This window comes from Coturnix japonica, chromosome 1, assembly GCF_054131305.1.
Source record: "Coturnix japonica strain WE chromosome 1, WE-NBRP24, whole genome shotgun sequence".
In the NCBI taxonomy this organism is placed as follows: domain Eukaryota; kingdom Metazoa; phylum Chordata; class Aves; order Galliformes; family Phasianidae; genus Coturnix; species Coturnix japonica.
The window spans coordinates 114,291,899-114,305,439 of record NC_140663.1 but is presented as its reverse complement, the minus strand read 5'-3'; positions in this window follow the sequence as shown (position 1 = coordinate 114,305,439).

Genomic DNA, 13,541 nt, shown 5'->3' with positions numbered 1-13,541 from the left:
TTCATTATTTATTTATAAGAAAAAGTATTTTCAATATATCATTATATTATTAACCTGTTCTTAATACATTATGCATGTGCAGAAGAACAAGGATAAGATTAGAAGCAACAAGTTAGCTTGAGCTCATTTCTCTGTAAACATGCATAAAATATGTGATAGTGTGCTATAAAGAGTTGTGAATTTTTGTTTAGAGGATGTTGTCAAGTGACCTAAAAGGGGACTGAGTAAGCCATGAGGAGCAGGCACAGCACTTGATGCAGCATGTAATGCAGAAAGTTGTACAAGAAGGGGACAGAAACTGTGCATATGTGCTTGGTGATGATGATGATCCTGGGCAACCTGCTCTGGGCGACCCCCACCTGAGTAGAGGTTGAACCAGGTGGCCTGCAGAGGTTCTATTCAACCTTCACTACTCCATCACCCTGTGTTTCTATACCGAATGCAAATGCATAGCTTTTTTATTTTTTTAGTCAAAAGAAGCTAATTTGTTAAAAATGTTGTTATTCAAAATATTCCCATAATAAAACCATATGCCACATGATATTAATTTGGCCCTTACCACACCTTGCATATGACAGCACACATGAAAGCACTCATGCATAAATTTCAGAGAAAGGAAAAGACTGGTATGACCACAGCTAGTGCAGAAGCACACAAACACATTTCATTTAAAGAGGAGACATTTTAATGGATCACTTCTTACTCTAATCTTGTACAGTACCTAAAATAATGGAGTTCAAATCTTGTTTTGGGTTACTACATCCAGTGCTAAATGAGTCACAGAATGGCTTGGGTTGGAAGGGGCCTCACAGCACACTCTTTCTGTAGAGAACTTCCACCTGACATCTAATCTAAATCTTCCTTCCTTTGGTTTAAAACCATTCCTGTGTTGTCTTGCCAGTGGATATCTGGGTGGTTGAAATCCTCCTTGCAGTCTATACGCTCCTTAATATAGAGGGCGACTCGCTCTCCCCTCCTACCTTGCCTATCGTTTCTAAAAATCTTACAGCCCTTAATGGTGGCGTTCCAGTTATGTGAATTATCCCACCATGTCTCTGTGACAGCAATAAGATCAAAGTTTTCCAAGTACACCACGGTTTCCATCTCTCCTTGCTTATTTCCCATGCTGCATGAATTGACATTGGAGCACTTTGGCATTTGGATGTGGCCATTCAAAATACTGACATTTCAGATGCACTGCCTTTCTAAAGGAGACCGTCCACAATATATTCTTGCTAATCCTGGTCAGTTGCATCCCATTCAACGTTGTTTGTCAAAGGTTCTATCTAGATCATAGAAGCCATAGCCTTGGGCATGACACCACTCACACAACCATTCAATTAGTCAGTTCTTCTTCTGCCCAGATTCCAATATCCTACTGGGAGGACTGAAGAGAATGTAACTTGTGCTCCTGTCCCCTTCAAGTAAGAGGGTCAGGAAAATAAGGATTAGATATAATCAGGCAACAACAGATACTTACAGATTAACTATGTCTTTCAGACAAAATATGTTTCTTGGCTGCAGTAACGCAGAAGGCTGTTTGCTAAAATTAAGAGTTTTACTAAAAGGTACATCTTTGCATATTCAGAATTCTGGTGACACCATTCTTGTTTGCTTCGTGAGAGTTTCCAGTTAATACTCCATATTCAACTAAGAAAAAAAACAACGATGTCTTTCAATTTTAGAAAAATTCCAAGCAATTCAAACTCACTTGGAAGGGATTTTTTCCAACAACTAAGTATCCAGTTTTGAGTCAGCAATGCATGCTCTGTCTGCAGCCGGGGGCTTTAAATACTTAAGCAGAGTTTAGCAGGCAGTGAGTTACCACAGGCTTGGAGAATTACCAGAAGGAATGCAGAAACTGTCAAAGCATCTGTTTTCCAGCACTTGGATCTGTAAAAGCTTTTTTAAGAGCTGAGCTCGGAGCAGGTACAGTACCACGGATAGGGAAGCAGAGAGACTACCATTTCACCATTTTCTTTCTCTATTCTGGTTGCAGTTTATTTGTAGTTATACTTCTATGACAGTCCTTTCAGTTACACTTCTAGCTCAGCTCTATTTATTTTCTTCTGCTATGTTGCATGTTCTATATTATTTTTGTCTCTCCCCTTCTTTCCATTGCATCACTTATTTTTAAAGCTAGGTACGTGCTACACTTTTGATTTTTATCTGGATCATCTCCATCCCTGATGCAACATTTCCAACTTTTTTGCTGCATTTTCAAAATCCCTCTTCCTGCTACATGAAGGATGATCCAGAAACAAACAGAAAGCTGATGCCTATTCCATCTCTCTGCCAAAAGCCTCTGCATGATGCAAAGTCAGCAATTGTATGTAGGAAGCTTCAATATGAGGAGCACCACAGTGAAATAGTAATGTATGACCATTTGGGATTGAAAGTAAAGTGAGGAGTTCAAGAATTCACAGAAAACAGAGTCACTGTTGCTTGTGGGAAAAAGAAGAAAAATGAAGAAAACATCAGGGATCAGGATTGCCTGTGGGGACACATTTTGAAGAGGAAGAGACGTGAGTAAAATGGGGACTAACAAAGAGAATTATTCCCATCTGCCTTTCATCTGGTATGGAAAAAAAGCCCACAATATACTCCTAGGCATGTTGTCAGATGAAAAGTAGTTCAGAATTGGAAGGAAAAATGATGACAGATTTACAACATTGTTATTAGAAATCACAACCAAAGCTGCAAAGAGCCATGGGGTAACAATGAAAGGTAGCCATTGCTGACAGTGCCTAGATTTAGATTCAATACCCTGTGGAGAGAAATGCCTCTCGGTCTTGAGCACCAGGTGGATTTTTACCTTATGCTGTGTCTCACTGAAAGAATGCAAAGTTGTTTCACAGGCACTTCAATCAAGGTCTTAAATTTCCTGAGAATGTCCTTTCAAATGGGGAAAAAGACATAAAAGACCAAGGAAAGCTGTGGAGTTAAATGACTAGTTTTAATTCTTCCCACTGTCAATAATTTGCTCTGTAATTACAGTTGAAACAGTAATAAAGATAAATGATAGTTAAATTTATCTAAAAGGATAATTTTCTCCTTAAATCACACAAAGATAACCATTTGCATATGGCAAAATCCTAGCATTTTCTGTAGCAGTCATGTCATTTTTGCTGCTTTTCCAACAAGGTGAAAGCCAAATTTATTTTTAGTTTGTTTTTAGGTATGTATATATAAAACAATCAATCTGAACTAAGGCCATTTGATCTGTGGCCAGGTTTGTTTTATGCTGCTTTCTGTAGGAGACCCAGGAAAGCTGAACAGAGACCACCCACTGTCTGTGCCATCTTCAATTCTCCTTGTCCCAGCCACCCACAATAACAGGCATGGATTTACCAAGGAGCTGCTAGAAATTCTTCTTTCTTTTTTTGTTTGTCCCTTTTTTCCCTTCCTCTTAAATTATTTTTCCTTTCTTCCTTCCTTACTTTCTTCTTCCTTTCTCTCCTTTCTTCCTTTCCTTTTTCTTTCCTTTCTTCCTTTCTTTTCTTTCTTTTATTCCTTCCTTTATGTATGTACCTACCTGTCTGCCTGTCTGTCTATCTATCTCTATCTATCTATCTATCATCTATCTATCTATCTATCTATCTATCTATCTATCTATCTATCTATCTATCTATCTATCTATCTATCTATCTATCTATCATCTATCTATCTATCTATCTATCACTCATCTATCAGCCTGCATCAATTTTCTGTATTTTTATCTCTGCTTCTGTGTGACACGGTCAGTAATGAGTAAAGGCCAATTGCAGCTGGCATTCAAAGACTGATAATGTATTTGCATTAAACTTGAGACCAGGCTGTTGCAAAGAGCTCTCATCTTACCTTGCAAAAAATAAACTAAATGCGACAGAAGCTCACGGGGGCAGAAAATTCTCAGTTGGTCTGGTTGGTATTAACCACCTCACTGCCCCAGTATAATGAAATTCCACCAAATACAATGAAATTCTAGAAACCCCTAGGATTACGCAAGTGCCTGTTACAATACAGATTTGCCCTGCCACTGACTGGCGAAAGCCAGTGGAAAAACTACTGTCTGCTGCTAATGGAAATTATCAACACCTTCTTCAAAGAAGCTAGCTTGTCATGCTCCCTGAAAATAGCCATGGTTTCAAAAAGAATAAGGATGTTAGAAAAGCCACTTCACCCATTCTCCCACCTCCAGCCTGGGAAAATTGCTGGGAGGTAGAGAATCAAGGCATGTGATATCTGCCAGTATGCTCGTAACTGGGCTGTGGTAGTCCTCAAGGTCCAATAAAATTAACTGGGGCAACTGATACCAATTACATTCCGAAGCTCTCACTGTTTGGCTCTTTGCAGCTTCAGATCATGAGAAGATCATGAGTTACAGCACTAGTACACCTGGAGTAAGTGGCATTGCCATAGTTTTAATTATTCCTCCTGAGTTAAGTTTCTCATGCTGAGCAATAGAATTTCTGTTCTGGAAGTTCATTTTTTTACCTTCTTTCCCTTCAGAGTTTTTCATCTTTTCAAAATATAAAGATAATATTTGGATTTGTGGTGGATGGTATGCTATGCCAGGCCCACAGAAGGCTGGTGATGCTTTGATGCAATTAGTCACATAATAAGATTTCTGTCTAAGATGAATTAGCATCCAGAGGAAAAGCCTCTACCTCAGACTTCCCATTCATAACCCAAGTAATGCTGGAAGAATTAACGAGTTGAAACACCACCCCCTACTTCCATGTTTTTTTTTCTCTTTATGGGAGTGGACAGAAGTGGATTCATTTGACACTTGCCTAGGAAATTTATCATCAGCAGTGAAATTCATCTCATCTAGTCTAAACTGTTTCAAAATAAAGATGTGAGTTTATAATTGTTTAGTTTCCTGCATGCTGTAGAGACTTACGGATATTTATGAAAAGGTGATTCATTCCACCCTGGATACTCAACAGAGGCAGGAATAATCACTCTTGGGAAGTGTCTATCCTTCTTTCCTGGCTACAGCAGGAAGTTAAGTGCTAGTTTAAGAAAGTGATTAGCATTTAATTGATAGGAAAGATTAATGCCAGCTCACTTTTTTAGCCAAAACTTCCTTGGCTATATCAAACTTCCAATGTCTTCCTGTGAATTCTGTAATGTAATTTAGACCAGGTCAGACGGGACTTTGAGCAACCTGATCTGGTGGAAGGTATTCCTGCCTATAGGAGGGGGTTTAAACTAGATGATCTTAAAGGTCTCTTCCAACCCAAACCATTCTATGATTCTATGATTGCCTAGAGGTGGAAAAGAGGCTGCTTCAAGCTCTGGCACAAAGAGTCAGTCTTCTGCCTTGTGCTAAGCTACTTTAGCCATATTAACTATTTCTCTCAACTCTCCTCTGGGTTCTAGTTCATAGCCATAACTGGTTTGAAACCTATGTTTTATTTTTCAGTGGTCATAGTGAGCTGGATTTTACAGAGAAGCAGATAGTGTCAAAGGCAGTAAGAGCCGTGACCTTTTTTTTTTCCCAAGAGTTCTACTATTTTAACAGTTTCATGTTGAGAATGGTGGTAATTTTACACTTATTTCAGGGCACAAGATGAAACCACACGTGTTTAAGGCAATGACTACTCTTGCAGACTAAGGATTAGGAATGGTGCTGTAGGATTTTCCAGTGATCAAGTTATATCCTGGATCAATAATGTCTTATCAGAATCAGTGCCAGTCACTCTATATTCTGCCTGTAGCCCATGGGTGTCCAAACTTTTGGCTTGCCTGGGCAGCATTTAATGAAGAGGAATTGTCTTGGGCCACATATACATAGGTCACTTGGAAAGTAACACCTATTTATTGTCATGGGAACTACAACAGACACAAAGAGCACAATAATGCTGTTTGATAGAGCAAATTCTCAGCTACAAAGCATTGTTTTTCAAATTAGTCACCACCGTTCACTATACAAACTATACAATTTTGCCAGTTATGAACAAGAGCCATGATTTAAACAGGATGTCATGTGGTCATGCCAATTGGTGAAGGCTCGCTGTCTCCACTTCTGAAACACACCATCTCACCTCACTGTGCTTATGTCCACTGTTTGGTTTCTAGAAATGAGCATCAATGAATACCAGCAGGTGCAATTTTTTCACATGAAAGAATTCAGTTCCACCGTTTTGCTTTGTCTGCACTGATACATCAGATGCCATCTTATCATACTGCACCTCTGCTGCCATCTGTAACGCGTAACAGAATATTGGTAGGAAGGTTCAACCTCTACTGCCATACCACCAGCATCCACCTCTGACATCATGGGCCAGCAGAAAAAAACAGGAGACATCACTTTCAGACTTTATTAAGACATAAAAGAGAGAGCAATGAAACCATAAAACTAATGGGATACGTGACCTTGTTTTTGTGAAACTAATGCCATCACTCTGGTTCCATGGCAGTGGCTGCAATTCTTAGTGAGTTCTCAAGGTGTTCCTCAGAGATTTTTATGAAATGTTACTTGTCCTGTGCTTCATCCTTGAAAACAGATTTTTCACAAATGTACGTACTGCCAAAAATGATGACATGAATAAGGTGTGACTGTGCAGTGTGGGATATTTCTCTCTGGTAAGAGAAGGCTTGTAAAAGTCTGGTAAAGAGACATGGTCAGATTGAATATCTGTTGAATATCTGAGTGCAACCCTATACATTCCAATTGAAAAATGTACTTTTGTTGACTGAAAATAGAGAAACACACCAAAAAATTGACGATCTTTTGGGGGAGTCTTAAAACCTGTTCTCAAATTCCTTTGTCAAAGCATGGCTGCATATTTTTTGCTGTTCACAGGACTGTGTTTAGCCAGTGTATAAAAATGCATAAAATTATTTGCCATGACTTGAGTTAGCACTGCATGTTCCCCATGTCCCAGTTGCAGCTGAGTCTTGACAGTGCATTGCTGTGTGGCTATTGCTGAGCAATGGGTGTTCTCTCAGGGCCAGGCCACTCAGGCTAACAACAGAATGGCCTTGGTCCAGCCTGCATGTAGCCTACAGTCCTTGGGTTGGACATGCCTGCTCCAGCCTTCTTCCTCCCAAACTTCCCTTTCACCACATGCAGACTTCACAGTGTATTTTAATAACTTTCTTTTTTCCCTCTGAAAACCTGCCTTCTGTAACAACCCGCTTTGATTATTATAATTAGATGAATTCTGCAACAGCAATACATTAAGTTGCAATGGTCTAGTACTGAGCTTGGTTTGCAATTCTCCCCAAGTTTCTGTATAACTCTGGTGCTTCCTTCAGTCACTCTGCAGCACTGAGAGAAGTGAATCGTTGACCCTTCCTTGGGGAGTGTCATATAACGCAGCCCCAGGTTTCTCTTACTGAGTTTTATAACAAGTAGTAATGTAAGAATTTATTGCTGACCTGATACGCGGGAACAAAATCTTGCCACTTAATAAAGCTATTAAACACTCTGGATTTTTCCCATGTAAGAGATCAAACTTATAACATTACCCAATGTTCCCTGGCAATTCTATTCACTATTTAATACCATTGTAAAGAATCATATGGTTTGTCCATAAAATTTATAATCCTGGAAGATATTGTGTCTGGAAAGTGTTTTTATAGCAATTCAATACACATTAGATATTACTGTCAAAGATGAAACATCGCTCTATCACCAGTGCTTGTTAGGGAATGACACCTGATGTATATACAGAAAAGGTTATTATATTTCCCTTTCACAGCAGAGGTTTTTAAGCCCTAACAATGGACTGGCTTTTTGTAGCTGAGATTAGAGTTGGGACTATAACAAGCAGAGAGAGGTGATCCTCTGGTTACTGAATTATCTGATGATTTAAACAGGAGGGAGAAAAGGATACAGTCCGCTGCTTTTTTGTTTGTTTTATTTTCATTTTTTTCCCCCCAAACAATCAAATGTTAATGAATCATTCTTCTGGGAAATTTTTGACCTCCACTGTTTCCTTTATAGCTGTTACACAAAACAGGATTTTTGACCAGTTAAAACAAATCTTACAATACATATTTTCATATCTAGGTGAAATTACATTTGTTAAAAATGTAATTACGGTAATAGTTGTTGTTATTATTATTATTTTAATTATAATTCTCTTGCACTAATCACTGGAGCTATTTCAGTGTTTGAATTCTCCACCAGCTAAAACATTTAGATTTGTGCTGAGTACACACAGAGAAGGCACACTGGCACTGGAAGGTTTTGGTGTGGATCACTGAGGGAAATGAAGTTTTCATGCCTTGGCAATGACATGACAATGAGGCTGGCTCTGTGGGTCTGGTTCAGTGCTGCTTCTGCAGAGGAGCAGTGGAATAGAAGTGAAAACAAAGACGAGAGTCTGTAACAGATAGTCTAGGGCTTCAGAGAGAAGCAGGAATGTGAAGGCTGTAAAACCCAGGTGAGTGACAGCAGAGAGGAGGAAGATGGCAACTCAGCAAGTTCAGCCACAGTCCACACAGGGCCGCCAGAGCCTTGTCAGCGAGTCATGAACACAGTGGACAATTAGCCAAGCAATGTTTGCCGTATGCTCCCATGTTACATGTGGTCTTCCCCAAATTTTTGCAGCTGACAGAAGATACCTGGCTAACAGTTCGACAAACAGTGGATCACAGCTATGCTGATGCCCTCTGAGGGAGCTGATTCAGAGCAGGGTCTGTCAAGCTGCCTTCCTGTCCCCTGCACTTTCACACACAGGGCCAAATGCCCTTCCCAGGGCATGCTCCTGATCCCTCTTATTACCACTCTCACAGCAGGTTCCAGTGGGAAAAGGCAAACCCTGATCCAGGGCGACCGTACAAAAAAACCCAAAACATAACAGAAGAAGGTAGTCTATTTCTCTGGGCTTAGAACTAGCAGCACAGCTGTCCAGATACCTACCTGGACAAAGCTTTCAGTTATCTACACAAAAATATTCAAGGTAGGTAATATTGTGAATACATGCTTATTTTCTAAAGCTACACACTGCTAAACAAGTAGAGGATTAAATTATTCCCTGAACAGACTAAGACTTCCATTGATGCCCTGAAAGTACCTTCTGCTCCTGTGAGAGACAATTTATCCCACTTTATTTACTCAAGGTAACTAGTGATAGGATGAGAGGTAATGGCCTGAAGTCATGCAAGGGGAGGTTCAGGTTGGACATTAGGAAAAACATTTTATCAGAAAGAGTGGTGATGTAGTGGCTAAGGCTGCACAGGGAGGTGGTGGGGTCACTATCCCTGGAGGTGTTTGAGAAACCTTTAGATGTGGCACTGAGGGATGTGGTTAACAGGTATGGTTGGGATGGGCTGACCATTAGATGATTTTACAAAGAGGTGGTACGCTGCCAAGCGCTTTGCAGGGTTCTGGTGTTAACCTATAGAAGGCCGGCACTGACCACTCTGGGAACATTGAGGAGACTCCTACAATTCAAACAGGTTCCCACAAGGAAAGAATGAGATTCATAGTAACTAGAACATGTCAGACAGCTTGTCACTTCATAGCTGCCCATTGTTTAGGAGCAACACACCTTTTCAGTTTTTAATACTGAATTAAAATTGATCCTGAAATAAGCATCAAATCACTTCTTGAATGTTGTGAACACAGTTTTTTTTTCTCCTTTAAATTTTCTATTCTGTTTGTTTTTAAAGTTCAGAAAATACATCTCCAAGACAGATGATTGAACAGAAAGTTGGATTAAATTCACTGATAGACCTGGAAAAAATGTGAGGCTGCAAACCTGTGGTTTCTTTAAAAGAAGCACACTGGGAAAAGTCGCTAACTCTCATTGCCAGGACACTTAAAAAATGATTTTATTCCAAATTCATATTATGAAAACTTTTAGCTTGTATTTCGCTTACGTAGATGGATGGGGTGCTGTTAGTTCGTTGAAGCACAGATGCACAGTTGGATAGGGAAGGCACAGGCTCTGAGAACGCCATCAGTGAGCTGCCTCAGCTGGAAGCATGCAGCTCTGCTGGCATGGGAGCTCTCTGTAGCAAAGCAACTTGCTCTCACTTTATCTGTGTTAACTTGGGAATGTCCAATGTTAACACAGCTCTATAGCATCCAGACCACAAATGGCTTGTATTCAGCCAGCTTAAGAACATTTGCCAAAGTGGACATACCAAAAAAAGAATGTAACTCTGTGCATAATGGGTTCTTGCCATACAGATGGTCTCCCAGCTAATGCTGAAGGCAGCGGCATGCTACCATCATTAATATTGATCCTCACGCATGTATGGCAAGCCCCAAACCACAAGACCCATAAGGAGGTCAGCAGGAGCCTGAGGCTTGGGCTCGCATCCCAGCAGTGCTGCTGTTGCAGAGCCAAGGAGGCTGCTGCAGAAGATAGGTGTCCCTTGGGTCCTACAGGCAGTAGGCAGATGGAATGGCCGGGCAGACAAGGGTCTGGCAGCTGCATCCTAAATGCTGACCTGGCCTCTGCTAGGGCTGCAGAAGGTCCAGTTTCCCAGGCAGATGTGTTCCATCAGCCACTCTGCAACATCTGTTGAGAAGAGCAGTGTAGAGCCAGACCTGAATCTGTGTGCATCTCTGGCCACTGCAGCATATATATTTCTGAGAGCAAAGCAATTTGTTCCTAAATGAATAAATCTTATGATGTAGATGGAGGAATTTGTGCCTTCTGTTAACTATACTGAAAACAGGAGGGTGACTTAGCTCTTCTCTGCAATTAGAAATAATTTGTTGACTCTTCTTTGCTTATACACATTCCATTGTGATTCTGATTCTAAGATACCCTATTTGCTCTGCAGTTCCCAAATACATATATATTAATTTTTTTTTAAGAACATATGATCTCTTGTCTTTCTGGATTAGACAAATGTTTCATTATACCCACTAAGGACATCTCTGAGCTCAGACCAATATATCAATCCCCTTTCCTCACCATCAGACTTTTTCTAAACTTGGGAGAACATCAGTAATTTACATGCAAGTAGCAGCGCTGGGAATGGTTTCTGGCTCACTGTAATTACTGGCACAAAGGCAGTTAAATAGAGTTACCAATAATTCTGATGTAAGGAGGATATAGTAAGGGGAGATGATTCCTGTCCTCCTTCCCATCATATATGAAAATAACTGTATTCCAAAAGAGCAGAAAATGCACAGAAAGTTTTTTTGTTTTTTTTTTTACCTTTCAACCTGAGTCTCAAGATGATATTCCCAAGAGGGCCTACAGAAACAGGGGATCAAAGTTCAGCAGTAACATAACACTGAATGAGCAGACTTCCACTAGAGATTTAAAATGACAAAATTAAGGCCAATTAATTTAGGTCAACTAATGAATGTCCCAGATGTTAACTGTGCGCCATTTAAGGTGGCCCAAATATCATATCTGCTGCTTTGGAGAAGCTGTGTCTCTCCTAGATCCTGTGGCACATCTGCCAGCTCTTGCATATGACTCCCACGCCTTGGAGCTTCTCAAACAGCACTAGTTGGCCATGCTTAGGCACTAGACACTTATGTTGCCACCAAGATGTCTTAGTTTTGAACAAAGCTCCTCACAAGGCATCTATTTCTTCTTTCAGTTCTGATCTATTGTGTTTTGTTGTTGTTATTGTTGGTTTATTTCACTCCATGCACAAATTCAGCTGGAGAAGACATTCAGTCATTTTCAGAAAGAGAATTTCTTTTTTTTTTTTGGTAGAACAACCACCATCACTGTTGGGTCTTTGTATGATTATTCTTGTAAAATAAGTGGGTAAGCATCAACAAAACAACCTGATCTGAACAAAAGCAAGCAAGTGTTTGTCTAGAACTAACATGCTGACAAATCCTATTTCCTTCAACAGTTGAAGTAACCTGGGAAGACACAAGAGTTGAAGTAACCTTGTCTGGGAAGATACAAGAGGCAGTACTTGTCACACAGATAGCACTGAGCAGAGCTCTCAGGCACTGTCTCATACAACAATCCTCAAAATAAACAAGGGAAATAATATTAGGCCAAAAATACCATAAGTATGTATAATAAGCCTCCAAACTCTGTTTGGAGAGTACTTAAGTTCTTTGCCACAATAGCAGCACTGAGATGTATCCCTCCGAGGAAAAGAGGGAGTCTCTCAGGTTGATACCACTTGGTCAGTTCCCAGCCAAGCCAAAGAAGAAGGAAGAGTGGGCATTTTTATTACATTTGCAGCACAAAGTTAGACTGTACATTCACTGCAGCACAAGGTTAAAAACAAGCATGGTCCCAGCAAGCTGGGATTAAAAATAGACATAGTCCTGGCAAGGTGAGGACAGATAGGATGTAGCCCTCCTGAAGAGACTATAGAGCCTGTATTGATTGTGATAGGTATGTCACACTTCCATGGCATCATGAGAAACACAAGGACTGTATTGAGATTTAAAAACCAGTGGTGTTTTTGAAAGATGATTGCTTTTATCATTTTGCTGAACTCTTCAAGTGAATTTTCTGTCCAGTTTCAGGCACTGCCTTGGTAAAAAAAAAAACAAACAAAAAACACACAAACACACATCAGTGGAAAAGCCTCTACAAGGAAGCATAGATATTGAAGAATATTACCTATGGGGTAAAACAATTAACTAGGGACTTTTAACCTAAATAATGAAGAAAAATATATATAAAGAAAAAGAAACCTGAAGGCAATGCAATGTTGGTCTTCAAGTACAAGAGAGCCATTGCTGAATTTGGATGTTCATGGTTCTTGGTATCAGAATCCGCCTCAAGGTACACGAGTAATTCAGGTAACCTGCTTCACCTGTGTACTGATATCACAACACAATCAACGGGTTCAACATATACTGTAAGAAAGCAAAGGATTCAATACTCAGCATTAGAATAAGTTTTTCAGTGGGAAGGTGGAGAGCTGCCCAGGTTGCCCAGGAGGTGTTCAAGGCCAGGTTGAATGGGGCTCTACACAACCTGATCTAGTACTTGATCTAGTGGTTGGCAACCCTACCTGCAGCAGGAAGGTTGGAACCTGATGATCCTTGACATCTCTTCCAATCCAAACCATTTTGTGATTCTATGATTAGCATTTGGGTGTTGCTTCGCTGTGCCTGGGAGAGCAGCACAAGACTGGGACAGTTGCAAACACACTGAATTCACAAAGAGTTTCCCATGACTACAGTGATAACAAAGCATGCTAATTGCAGGAACTACTAGCTAACCGTCATGTCATACCTCTGCCAGGAGAAAAGTGTACCATTTGTCATTCTTGCATTGTCATTGGCTCCTACACTTAATATTATTTTCATTTTTAGGTAATACAGTGACTAAATAGGTACAGTTCTAGCAGGAGCTCGATGAGTTGTTCTGAGCAAGCTTAGATAAGGTGTCTCTGAGGCAAGGTTGCAAGAATGTGATGAAAACCTGCCTTCAGCCAGAAGTAAAATCACACACTGTATCATGCTCCTGACTGGAATTTCTGATTCAAGTATAATCACAAAAATGTCAGTTCCTAAAGAGAGGGAGAAATCCTCAAGATTTGGCTTTGTCATCTGAAATCTGGGAAGAAAAACTCTTAACTCTTATGTTATGTTAGAAAGCCAGCATTCCATTTATTCACAATAGGTACAAGTCAACATGATAAATCAA